This window comes from Podarcis gaigeae (genome assembly GCF_964106915.1).
Source record: "Podarcis gaigeae genome assembly, chromosome: 5".
Lineage (NCBI taxonomy): Eukaryota > Metazoa > Chordata > Lepidosauria > Squamata > Lacertidae > Podarcis > Podarcis gaigeae.
Genome location: NC_139681.1, coordinates 3,785,443 through 3,796,673, shown reverse-complemented (window position 1 = coordinate 3,796,673; position 11,231 = coordinate 3,785,443). Strand labels below are relative to the sequence as shown.

The 11,231-nt window shown below is 44.5% G+C and overlaps 1 long non-coding RNA gene across 1 annotated transcript; it reads right to left on the bottom strand.

The window, feature by feature from the left end:
* Positions 1-304: 304 nt before the first annotated feature.
* LOC310844467 lies at positions 305-7,055 on the bottom strand. The gene is made up of 3 exons (XR_014564151.1): positions 6,815-7,055; positions 6,271-6,380; positions 305-700 (listed from the first exon to the last, which is right to left on the bottom strand). It is a non-coding gene; the product is annotated as an uncharacterized lncRNA (long non-coding RNA).
* Between the last annotated feature and the right edge of the window lie 4,176 nt (positions 7,056-11,231).

Sequence of the window (11,231 nt, the reverse complement as noted above, 5' to 3'; positions counted from 1 at the left end):
GGGAGGGAGAGGGAGAGGGAGGGTGAGAGAGAGAGAGAGAGAGAGAGAGAGAGAGAGAGAGAACAAACACTTCGCTTCCTACTTTGGGATTGCAGAGAAGATGGAGGAAAGAAACATTAAGATAATAGGCAGGGGTGTCAACTTGAATAAAATATTGGAGGGACAGGTAAACAACACCCCACATAATCGATCACATGATGCAGCACACACACCCCCCATTTGAATGGCAATGCCAATCAACTGGGGAGGCAGCCCCCTCAAATGTTTTATTGGGGGGCCGAAGGGACCTTGGGTCCTATGGTGATAGTCCTTCCTTGAAATGAGAGTGTGTGCTTTGGCCCCTCTGAAGGTGCTCATTTTCACATTTGGAGCTCCCGGCATCCAGTTAAGACAGCTTTGTTTCAGGAGGCCTTTGCAGCAGGACTGCTGCTCCAATGTCCTTTTTCACTTAATGGCAATTCCATTCAGGTTTTCCCTGCGGCTGCTTGTGAATGCGCTGCTTGCCGGCTTGAGCCAAGTGGTGTTTTTTTCAACTTTTTGACAGCCCAGACCTTACAGATGGGGACAGCATTGTTTGCTTCTTGTATCCACCTGCAATTGGAAAAGCAATTGATACTTCCACTGTATTCTCATATCTCCAAGGACAGCACCACAAGCAGGAGGTCGTGAAGCCATAAGATGTAAACTGGAATCTAATTGCCTCAAATGAGAAATTAAGTAGACTCACGAATGCCCTGAGCTGGCAAATAAATACTCAGTTGTAATACTAATGCTTGGGGGGGGGGGTATGAGAGAAATGTAAATGAAATGCCTTGCAAATGATTCTATTATGAAACCAGCTGGCTTCAATAAATCTACAGCTTCCATCAATATTTTGACTACCCTCAGGATTCAATTTTCTGCTCTTAACATAACTCTGTAGCTAGGTTATCTATCACAATTCAGGCTCAATTGATTCATATGTAACACAGATGGTATGTTAACTCCTGGCACTTGTTCCCAATTGATGCTGTAGCTTAGACTACAAGAACCTGATCTAGAATAATTAAAGTGCATTTGTCATAAATAAACAGCATTTCCACTCAAATTCAGGGTGGGGGGCTTTCACTTGCTAGTATGGAGATTGATTTCTCTTTAGCAAGTGGCCAGCACAAAGCCCTGAGATGGACTGGGATGATTTTTTCCCATTACGAATAGCAAGTTCAGTGGGCTAAGGCTTCAGATGAAGTTCTGGGTGGGGAATTCTGAATATATACATAGAATCAGTTACACAAACTACATGACAAATCTTACATCTAGTTTGATGAATGAAGAAGACCATTTATACACTTACTGAATGAAAAATACATAACAACATCATGGGTAAAAATCATAAATTTTACTGATCAAAATCTGAGGTGCCTGCTTAGTTTCCCAGGTCAGAACCCAGAGAAGCAAACTTTGCCTTTTTGTGTGGAAAAAGTATGGTATAGTGTTTAGAGTGTCAGACTAGGACCTTGGAAACCAGAATATAAGCCCCCACTCAGCCATAAAGCTCACTGGACAGCCTTAGGCACATCTCTCAGCCTAACCTAGATTACATTGCAAGGATGAAACAGATGTTTCCAGGACTTGCCTTGCATTTTGTGATTGTATTTTTAAAAATTGTTTTAAAACAGTTTTTAATGTTGTCTTTTAAGTTGCTGTAAGCCACTTTAGGACATCAGGGTGAAGGGCAGGTAATTAATAATATAATGGCTGTGAAACGTGAAAAACCTGTTGCTCTCATTAACAAACCCTGGACACAGTCTACCAACCATGAACATGTACAGCTCCCAGCCAGTCCTTCCAGTAGAAAAACATAAGGAAGGAATGAAACGTGTTACCAAATTCTCACTTAGAATACTAGGGGAGAATTTAGGGAGATAAGGAGGCTGAGTAGAGGAACCAGAGGAGTAGTGAGGAGGGAGATAAATAAATGATGCAACCTTATTGCATCATATATATATATAATATAATCACATTTACATTCCACTTTCCTCAAAGAGGCTTACAAAGCGTCTCTGAACTTGCCACTGTGAGAATACACACAGTTATTTGCTCGTCCTTTGACAATCAAAATGGCAGCTTTCCAAAATGCAACCTAATCAGTACAGCTGTTGAAGGTAATTTATCCAAAGAGAAGGAAGCGATACAACTCTAATTGCTTTTCAAAGTATCTAATCCACAAAAAGCTGTAATGCTTCAAATTAAATGAAGAATGTCATGGAATTGCCACAGTGCAAGAGGCAAAGATAAAACCGTTTTTGAACAATACACTCACACTGTTCCATGACATCAGAATTGAGGCCACCATAAATATGACTGCCTTAGAATGAGGCTGATATCTTCAAACCTATATTGCTTTAAAGGTATTTATTGCCTTAAAATTCAAAAGCCCATGATGTTTGATTTCTTTATTGGCATTCTGTTTCCTCTACTCCAAATACTGAATTTATTTCTAGAAGAATTCAGTGTTTCTTGATTCTTCTGGGAGGGCCTCAGGGCATTGATATGCTCTGGTTTATGTAATCAGCATTAATGTACTTCTGCCTAATGAAAGGACTCCAAGAGGCTCTTTGAAGGAAGTGCATTACCAGGAATAGCTGAAATAGTCAATTAAGACCTATATGTATGCTATACACATTCATATATAGTAAACATGTGATCACTGCTCATTATTACAATGTGAAAAGATACTAAATTCAGTCCTAACATTCTAAGTGCACTTTGAACCAAGGACTGGGGACTCAGCTATACAGCTGCAAATAAAACTTTTCAAGTATGTTGTAAAGTGGGGACGCGGGTGGCGCTGTGGGTAAAAGCCTCAGCGCCTAGGGCTTGCAGATCGAAAGGTCGCGGTTCGAATCCCCGCGGCGGGGTGCGCTCCCGCTGCTCAGTCCCAGCGCCTGCCAACCTAGCAGTTCGAAAGCACCCTCGGGTGCAAGTAGATAAATAGGGACCGCTTTCTAGCGGGAAGGTAAACGGTGTTTCCGTGTGCGGCTCTGGCTCACCAGAGCAGCAATGTCACGCTAGCCACGTGACCCGGAAGTGTCTTCGGACAGCGCTGGCCCCTGGCCTCTTGAGTGAGATGGGCACACAACCCCAGAGTCTGGCAAGACTGGCCCGTATGGGCAGGGGTACCTTTACCTTTTTATGTTGTAAAGTGCATTATACAAATGTGACACTAGATGGCAATGGTGAGCTAAGGAAAATTCAATATATTTTTTGAAACTTTTTTTTTAAAAAAAGCATTTTCAAAACTTTTTTATATGTGTTTAGATTCCCCCTGTGTCACACCAGAGTGTTCATCACGTGTATTATGATGAGGACTTGCATGTGTGAACGGCCCATTCTGATAAACCACCACAACACAAAGAGATGCTTCATATCTCCTCACACCCCTTGCTTTGCTTAGTTTTACTAACGCTATGAATGTACTGACGGTGCTCTGTTGCAGATAGAGCAGCTGGTCTGAAACAAACTTTTAGAAAAACTCTACCAGGTCCTCATATGTCATGAGAATTCTCATCTTTTCAAACAGAGTATTTTTAAAATTGAGTTCACACATCAGCTGCTAGACATTTAAGTTTTGATTAATCAAGAAATGTACGCTTTTAAATCAATGGCAAGAGGGAATTCTACTTTCATACATGCAAAAACAGAAAGAATACTGTAACCCAATATTATAACGGAAAGAGGTGCAGCAGGTCCCCATAGAAATCATGACACTAAATTATCAGGATACTGATGGGTGTGTTCCAAAGCTTAGATTTATATTTATTTAATATTTTGATTTTTCAAATCATATTTATTTCTAGGAAAATTGGGGACTTTGATTAGGCTAATTTGCATGGATCAGAGTAGCATATGTATTTACGGTAAGTGGTACCAACAGGTGCCTCCGAAGCATTGCTCCCATACATTATTCCTGAAAAACAAGGATACTTAGGTTCTCTGATTCCTATTAGCTAGAGCTTCAACACCTGCAGGACTCACCGGCCCTTGTGACTGCTTTGGCACCTTACCCACTGCCCGCCTCTGGCTACGCACTTATTGGGAAAGCCATCCATCACTTATAATGTCCCACTATGCCCTGGCCTAAGGAATTGTTATAATGAGGTTGGGTCATGCTTTCATTGGCAATTTGGGGGTGACCCTTAGGAAAGCTCATTCTACAGCAGGTATCTTCAACCTTTCCAAACCCAGGATCCAGTTTGAACCCAAACATGTATTTGGGGACCTTCTGTAATCTTTTGCCATATATTTTCATGGTGGTAGTGCTCCTGTTGTGACCCACATTGTTTTAGCCATGATGCTCTAGGTCATGGGTAGGCAAACTAAGGCCCGGGGGCCGGATCCAGCCCAATCGCCTTCTCAACCCGGCCCATGGACTGTCTGGGATTCAGCGCGTTTTTACATGAGTAGAATGTGTGCTTTTATTTAAAATGCAGCTCTGGGTTATTTGTGGGGCTTAGGAATTCATTCGTTCCCCCCCCCCCACAAAATATAGTCTGGCCCCCACAAGGTCTGAGGGACAGTGGACTGGCCCCCTGCTGAAAAAGTTTGTTGACCGCTGCTCTAGGTCCTGAGCTAGTTTGTCCAGAAACTCAGATAAGACAGTCACAAGATGCCTGAAGCTGTACCGAAGGGCGGGGGGGGGGCAATTTCTGCTGACTCACAGAGAATTAACCTCACCCCCCAACACAGGTTGGCATGGACCTCATTCAAATTAACCCCATGATGGGAGGAAGGGGTTTTGCCCTCTACCTCCAGGTATCCTTGCAAGAACTTCTCACCACGCACATCCTGCCTCTCATATTGAGACTCTCTTAATCAGTATCTTACATATATTAGCACACCATAAACTTAGCTCCAGGAAAACCAGTGTTCAGCTTTACCAATGCTTTGTGCAAATTATTCTCTCAGTCACTGTAAAAAAATACAATAATAATAATTGCCCTACTTAACAAGGTAGTCATGAGGACAAAGAAGATCTTCTGTAGTTTTAATGCAATAAGTAATAAAAGTGACAAGAGAATGGATTGCAATTTCAGCTCACATAAATAGTTATATTGCAATTTAACTAATGAAGCAGGGCTGAAAATTCCATGGTTGTTCTGGCTAGATAAAATGTTACCTAATTATTTGGAGCATAAGGCAGTAAATATACTTAGTGACTAATTAGTCGTCTGCTCTAATTAATTTTGGAAACTTTAAAGGATGGCTGGTGAGATGTTTTCTGCTTTTGATTGAAGCATTTTTCATATTTTAGACGGTAAAGTGATTACAACAAGGCTGTTATCTTCCCTGCTCACTGAGAGTGCTGAGAAGGCAAACTGTTAGTGCTGTGTTGAAAATTTCAGCTGTGTTTTTTACCCCCACCATTCTCCATCAATTAATGAGAAAAGCAATTGCATTCAAAAAGTATCAAAAGGTGGGTGATAATTTTTATGGAATTCTCATAGGGGGTTGGAGGGTCTTTGTTACCTTACTTTCAAGGCGGCTGGAGCATTTGTCAGTGTCTGCAAATCAGCTCTCTGGTTGTCTGCCCTCTGCAGTCTTCCCTGGTGCCCATATTTCCTAAAAAGCCCATGACACGCATGGCTGGCCTTTTCTATAAGGAAAGGAGGTGGCCTGCTGCGTGCCTGAAAACTATTTGTTGTGAAACTTCCTTTCAAAATTAAAGCCAGTGAGTGCGCCAATCTCTGTGGCAAACAGGGCCCATGAGGCGAAGTGATGCAGCTGCTGGGGGCAGAAGAATCCCATGGGTGCCCCCCACCTCTGCCGCTACCAGACAAGTAAAGAGAAGTGGCAGCTGCGGTCAGCAAGGATGCGATGGGGGCAGGAAACACCTCCCCGTTTCACAGGGTGGGCCTGTTCCTTCAGGGAGAGTAGAACCCCTCCAATACGAGCTTGTACATTTAATCCCCAGACCTGGTAACCATCCACCCGCAGCAGCTCCATTTGTCAGGCTTCTGCCTCTGTTTCTTAGCCCCCATCCAGCCCATCACCAATCCAGCCCCTTCACAGCCTCTCCTGCTTGTGATGGAACGGAGAGGCAGTGCTGAGAGCCATCAGCGTCCTGATGGTAATACGCTCCAGATGCCCGAATGACAGCTCTCCCGGCAGTTTTGTATAGATGTTGAATAACAGGAGACACATATGCCACCGTTCCACAGAATTACCACAGCATGTGCAGAATTCAGGAGCGAAAGCTTTTTCTGTCCTTTCTGGAGCATGTTAACTTACCCTTTTGGGTTGCGAATAGATGCTTGGAGCTGCATGAACAATGCCTGTTGGAATCCCTGAAGTGGATTATGGCTCCTGCCTGAACCCCAAGTTTGCCAACGTGAAACGAACTATACAGAACAGTAAAAATGGAAGAATAGGTTAGGCAAAAGCAGAATGGACTAATATGTTCAGAGTGCAGATTTAAAACATTTTTGGAGCATGCACAGCTCTGTTCATACTTTTGAGATGAACAGAGAAGGCAAAAATCACTTAGGCTCCATATTCACCGTACAGTGAAAGCACACTTAAAGCACATGCAGGGCGCAAAGAACCATGGGAACTGAAGTTTGTTACAAGTTCTGGGAGTCATAGCTCTGTGAGGGGGTGAATGACAGTTTCCAGAATTCTTTGGAGAGAGGGTGTGCCTTCAGTGTATTGGGAGCAGGCAACCTTGGCTTCAAAACCAAAAGGGTTTTGGTTTTGTTGGTGCTTAAAATGTTGCTGTTAGCGTGTGTAAGTTTTAAAGTACCTGCAGCAAATGCAGTGTGAGTTGCAATTTCACCTTCACGATATGATCAAAGAAGGGAATTTGGAATCTCCTCGCGCCCCCAAAGTCTCTTCCTTCAGCACACCTGAAATGGCGCCCTTGCTTTTCACTTCCTGCCACAAGTTTCCTTCAATGCACATTTCTTGTTAGGAAGAACAGTTTCAATTCTTTACGTAACTAAAGAAAAGTGCCCACCAAGGGAAAACTGTACACCATTTGGGTGGGATCTTTGCACTGGTGGAGGAAGTGGAGTGCGGGGGGGGGAGCACACCGCCCCCAGCAGAGCAATCCTGGTGGGGTGCCATCAGGGCTGCCCGCCCCCCAGGACACGTGCCTCGCCCCAGGACATGCACCACACCCCTGCAGGCAGCGTGCCATGTCCCTGAGACGCACGCCAGCCCCGCCCCGCCTGCTCTCCACCCCCCCCCCCCCGGTGCAGGAACATGAAGCTCTGCCACTGGATCTTTGGAGTCCCTGTGAGCTGAACATGTTTTGTTCATATTGGTTGGTTTGATCTGCCTGCTATGGAAGAGTGAAGCCCATCTCTTCAGCTGAGAAGGAAGCAGTAATGAGAGAAAAAACTAGAACAGGATTTCTCTGCTCATGGGCTGGAGGTTCCTTTTGCCTAAGGACAAGGCTGCTAATTAGAACGAGGCAAACACAATGCAAGCTGATTTGTCATACAATATGGGTGTTGTTTTTTCCTCCACCTTGCTTTGGGAACTTGTCACAAAAGAAGCTATTTATGATCAAACTGCCATATAGTGTGCTTTGTACTGCTGTCAGGTTTTTGTAGCGGGTTTTTTTGACAAATCACCCTGGCACAAAGAAGCCCTGGCAGATAAGTGACATATATTTCAGTGACATCTGCTGCCTCTGATTGGATGTGTGACAGTTTGCTTCAGGGTGGCCAGTACCAGTTTTCTATTATTGAGCACTCTGCCTTGCTTTCATTGCTCTTCTGCCTCACATTAGGAAAAGGTAAAAGAGAAGAAAGAACAACCACCCTCCCTGGCCCCTTCTTCCATCAGCTTCATGATCATTAGCTGCACAGTTCTTGTGATCAGTCACAGCCTATACCACCTATTCTGTTCTCATGTAGCATAAAATGTTATCCTTTCCTGTCAGGAAATGCGAGGGAAATCATCCAGAGACTGAAATCTGCTCTGGCTTGCCTTCTGCAAAGGCAGCAGGGTTGCAATTGTTGGGGGAAAGAAAGCGGTTCCAGCAATGGCTGCAGAAAAAATGGAAGAGGCTTCCCCAGGGGGGCTTGTTGGCTGGTTAAACTGGGAACCTGTAGAGTGCTGTGCAATGAGCAGCCCACCCACCCCATGTTGGAATTCTAGCCCGGTCAGAGGTATGTGCCTATCTGTTCAGGCACCGGCTGAATTCCTTTGACCTCCCTCCGGTGACTCCCGGCAGGAAAAACATACGAGGTCCGTTCCGGCGATTTTCCTCAGGCTGTGAGAAAAACACACCAACTGCTTCTCTTCCTCCCTGCTCCCTGCATATCCCCAGGGAGGGGAATCAGACACAGACAGAAATGTAACTACATGCTTTTATTCCTGTCTTTAGCAGTCATACAGTAAAAGATGTCTGCTCTCTTCAACAAACAGAGAGAAACTCCAAACTCCACCCATGTACATCCTGTACAGGTCATATGACACACACTGAGCTCACATCCTGTGCTCAATAAGGAGAATGGACTGCCCCTTCGTTTTCATGGCAACAGTCACATACTTCCTGTTTGGCTTTCCAGCCACAAGCAGCAGACTGAGCTGCTAGAGCCTTTGCTTGCTGCAGCATTGCTGCTTTAGAATAACATACTCCCCCTAAAGTATCAATGCGTGCTGCGAGCAAAGCGTCATCCAGAGAAGAAAACAAACAGTTGTTATACTTATAACATTCCCCTGTTGTTTCAGTTCCACCCTTGGAACTACCCGCCACTGGTTTTACCAATGTACCTCTCTGGTTGTGTGACTTCCAAGGAATGAGTGCTTCTGCATTACCTTGGTTAGCAACTCTCTGTTGTGCCTTTGTCTCTGACTCAGACACAGCTTCAATTTGACCTTGGTCGTTTACAACAGCAACAGCTAAGTTAGCAAACTCTTGTGAATACCTCTTGGGTGGTACACCCTTCGTTGCTCTCTCAGACCTACGTAAGAGGTGCTGCTCTTCTTTGCTTTCTGGTTCAACCTTTGGACTCTTTGGAGAACCAGTACCAATTGTAAACAGTGGTTCATCCTCCTCTTCTGAGGGTCTAGTCATTATGTGAGATTTCCTCTCAATGACTGTGACAACTGAGCTGTCTGAGCTATCGCTGTCATCATCAGTACTACTGAACTCAATAAAATCAACATCATCATCATCATCAGAATCATCATCACCTCCTGTGGGAAATGTGTGAACAATCACTCTCTCCTGTTCAGGAGCACTCTCTAGAAATTTTGTGAGAATCACCTTTCCAGATTCAGACAAAATTACTCTGTAGAGACCCTTTTCATAACCCACAAAAATGCCTCTGGCATTCTTTACTCCACCCGGAGCTTCTGTCCTCACATGAGACCCAAACACCTTGAAATGGGCAACAGAAGGTTTTCTGTGGAACAGTTTCTCAAAAGGAGAACTTCCCAACTCTTTTGAAAACTTTCTCAACCACGTATAACAAAACGACATTAGCGACTCAGCCCAGTACTCATGTGGCAGATGTGAACTAAGCAATTGCGCTTCCATTCCCTTTTGCAATTCTTTGTTCACCCTAACACAGACACATCTGTTCCAAGCTTCTTCGGAACTAGCAATTTTGTGTCTTATCCCTTTCTTCTTCAGGAACCTCTGGAAATCCTGTAAAAGAAAAATTGGCTTCTCATCTGTGCAAAGACAATTTATGTCAGCATCATGCATATTTTTAACCTTGTCACAAAACTCTTTAAACCTTTCTAAGGCTTCTTGCGGTCTCTCCAAAAGATAAATCCAGACAAAACCTGTAAAAGAATCAACACATATTAGGTAATTCTTTGCATTGCCTCTAGATGGTGCTAAAGGACCAATCACATCAGCATACACCCGCTGAAATGCCTTGTCGACCCTCGAGGTGACCTGCTTGGCGTTCTTCTTGGCTACACCTGCAAAAGAAATCATGTTAGAATCACAAGAATTACATTCCATGTAATCACTTTGATCAAATGTCAACAAATACAGTCCATCTTTCTCTTTGGCAGAAAGATACAACTCTCCATCTTTGTAGATCTTGCAGTGTTGATCATCATAGGACAGTTTTAGTCCCTTCTTGGCAATCTGCGAAACGCTGAGCAGATTGTACTTCAACTCTGGAACCAAATATACATTGTTTATAGTCAAGTTCAGACTTTCAAGATACACAGTCCCAATTCCGGTGGCTTCCAGCTCTTGACCGTTGGCCTGTTGTACCGCGAAGCTTTGCTTCTTAAACGTAAAAAATAGTCCTCTGTGTCCAGTCATGTGAACTGTCGCTCCCGTGTCCAAAACGAAAGAATTCCCCACTTCTGGTGTGGCTTTTAGCGACATCAAAGCCTTTGCAGTCTTTGCCTTTGGGATGGTATGACTTTTGCCTGATGCCTCAGACTTTGCGGAGCTTCCCTTGGCTCCTTTCTGCTGACGTGGCTTTTTACAGTACCGCTGAAGATGCCCAGTCTGGTCACAATTGTAGCATCGGACAACGTTCAAAGCTACAGCGTTCTCTCCAGTAGCAACAGCAGTGGGGGTGTCAGAATTCCGTTCTTGTCTCCCCCTGTCCTTCACTTCCAGGGCGGCAAGTCTGTCATGTTCATTCAGAACGACGGCAAAGACCCTGTCCGACGTTAGATCAGCTGCTGGGAGAGACCCCAGCTGACTGGCAACGGTTTTGTAAGTCCGATTCAGGCTGTTTATCACCATGAAGCAAAACACTTCCTCATCCAGACGGAAATTGCGTTCCACCATCTGCTGACGCAGAAATTTCATTTCCGTCAGGTGCGCTTGAACATCTCCATCAGGCGCAAGCCTCAGGTTGGTCAGCTTCTCAAAATACAGCAACGCTGAAGAACCTGTATCTCTCTGATGTGTCCTTCTCAGCGTGTCCCAAACATCTTTCGCGTGCTCTAAATGCTGTATGTGAATAAGCTGAGAGTCTGACACGCACAGAATTATAGCCGTTCTGGCCTTCACATCCTGTGACTCCCAAGCACGCGTTGGTGCTGCAGGGATGGGGTTCTCAATCACCCCAAACAATCTCTGATTCTGTAGCAAGGCCTTCATCTTAATAGACCAAGATGCATAATTGTCACTGGTCAGGAGGCTTGGAGAAGGCAGGCCTCCCCCCTTCTTGGCATCCATTTTGAGTCCTTGCATTGACTCTCAAACACAAGCCTCTAAAATCCAATAGCTGGCTTGTTTACACTCTGTGCACCTGGCA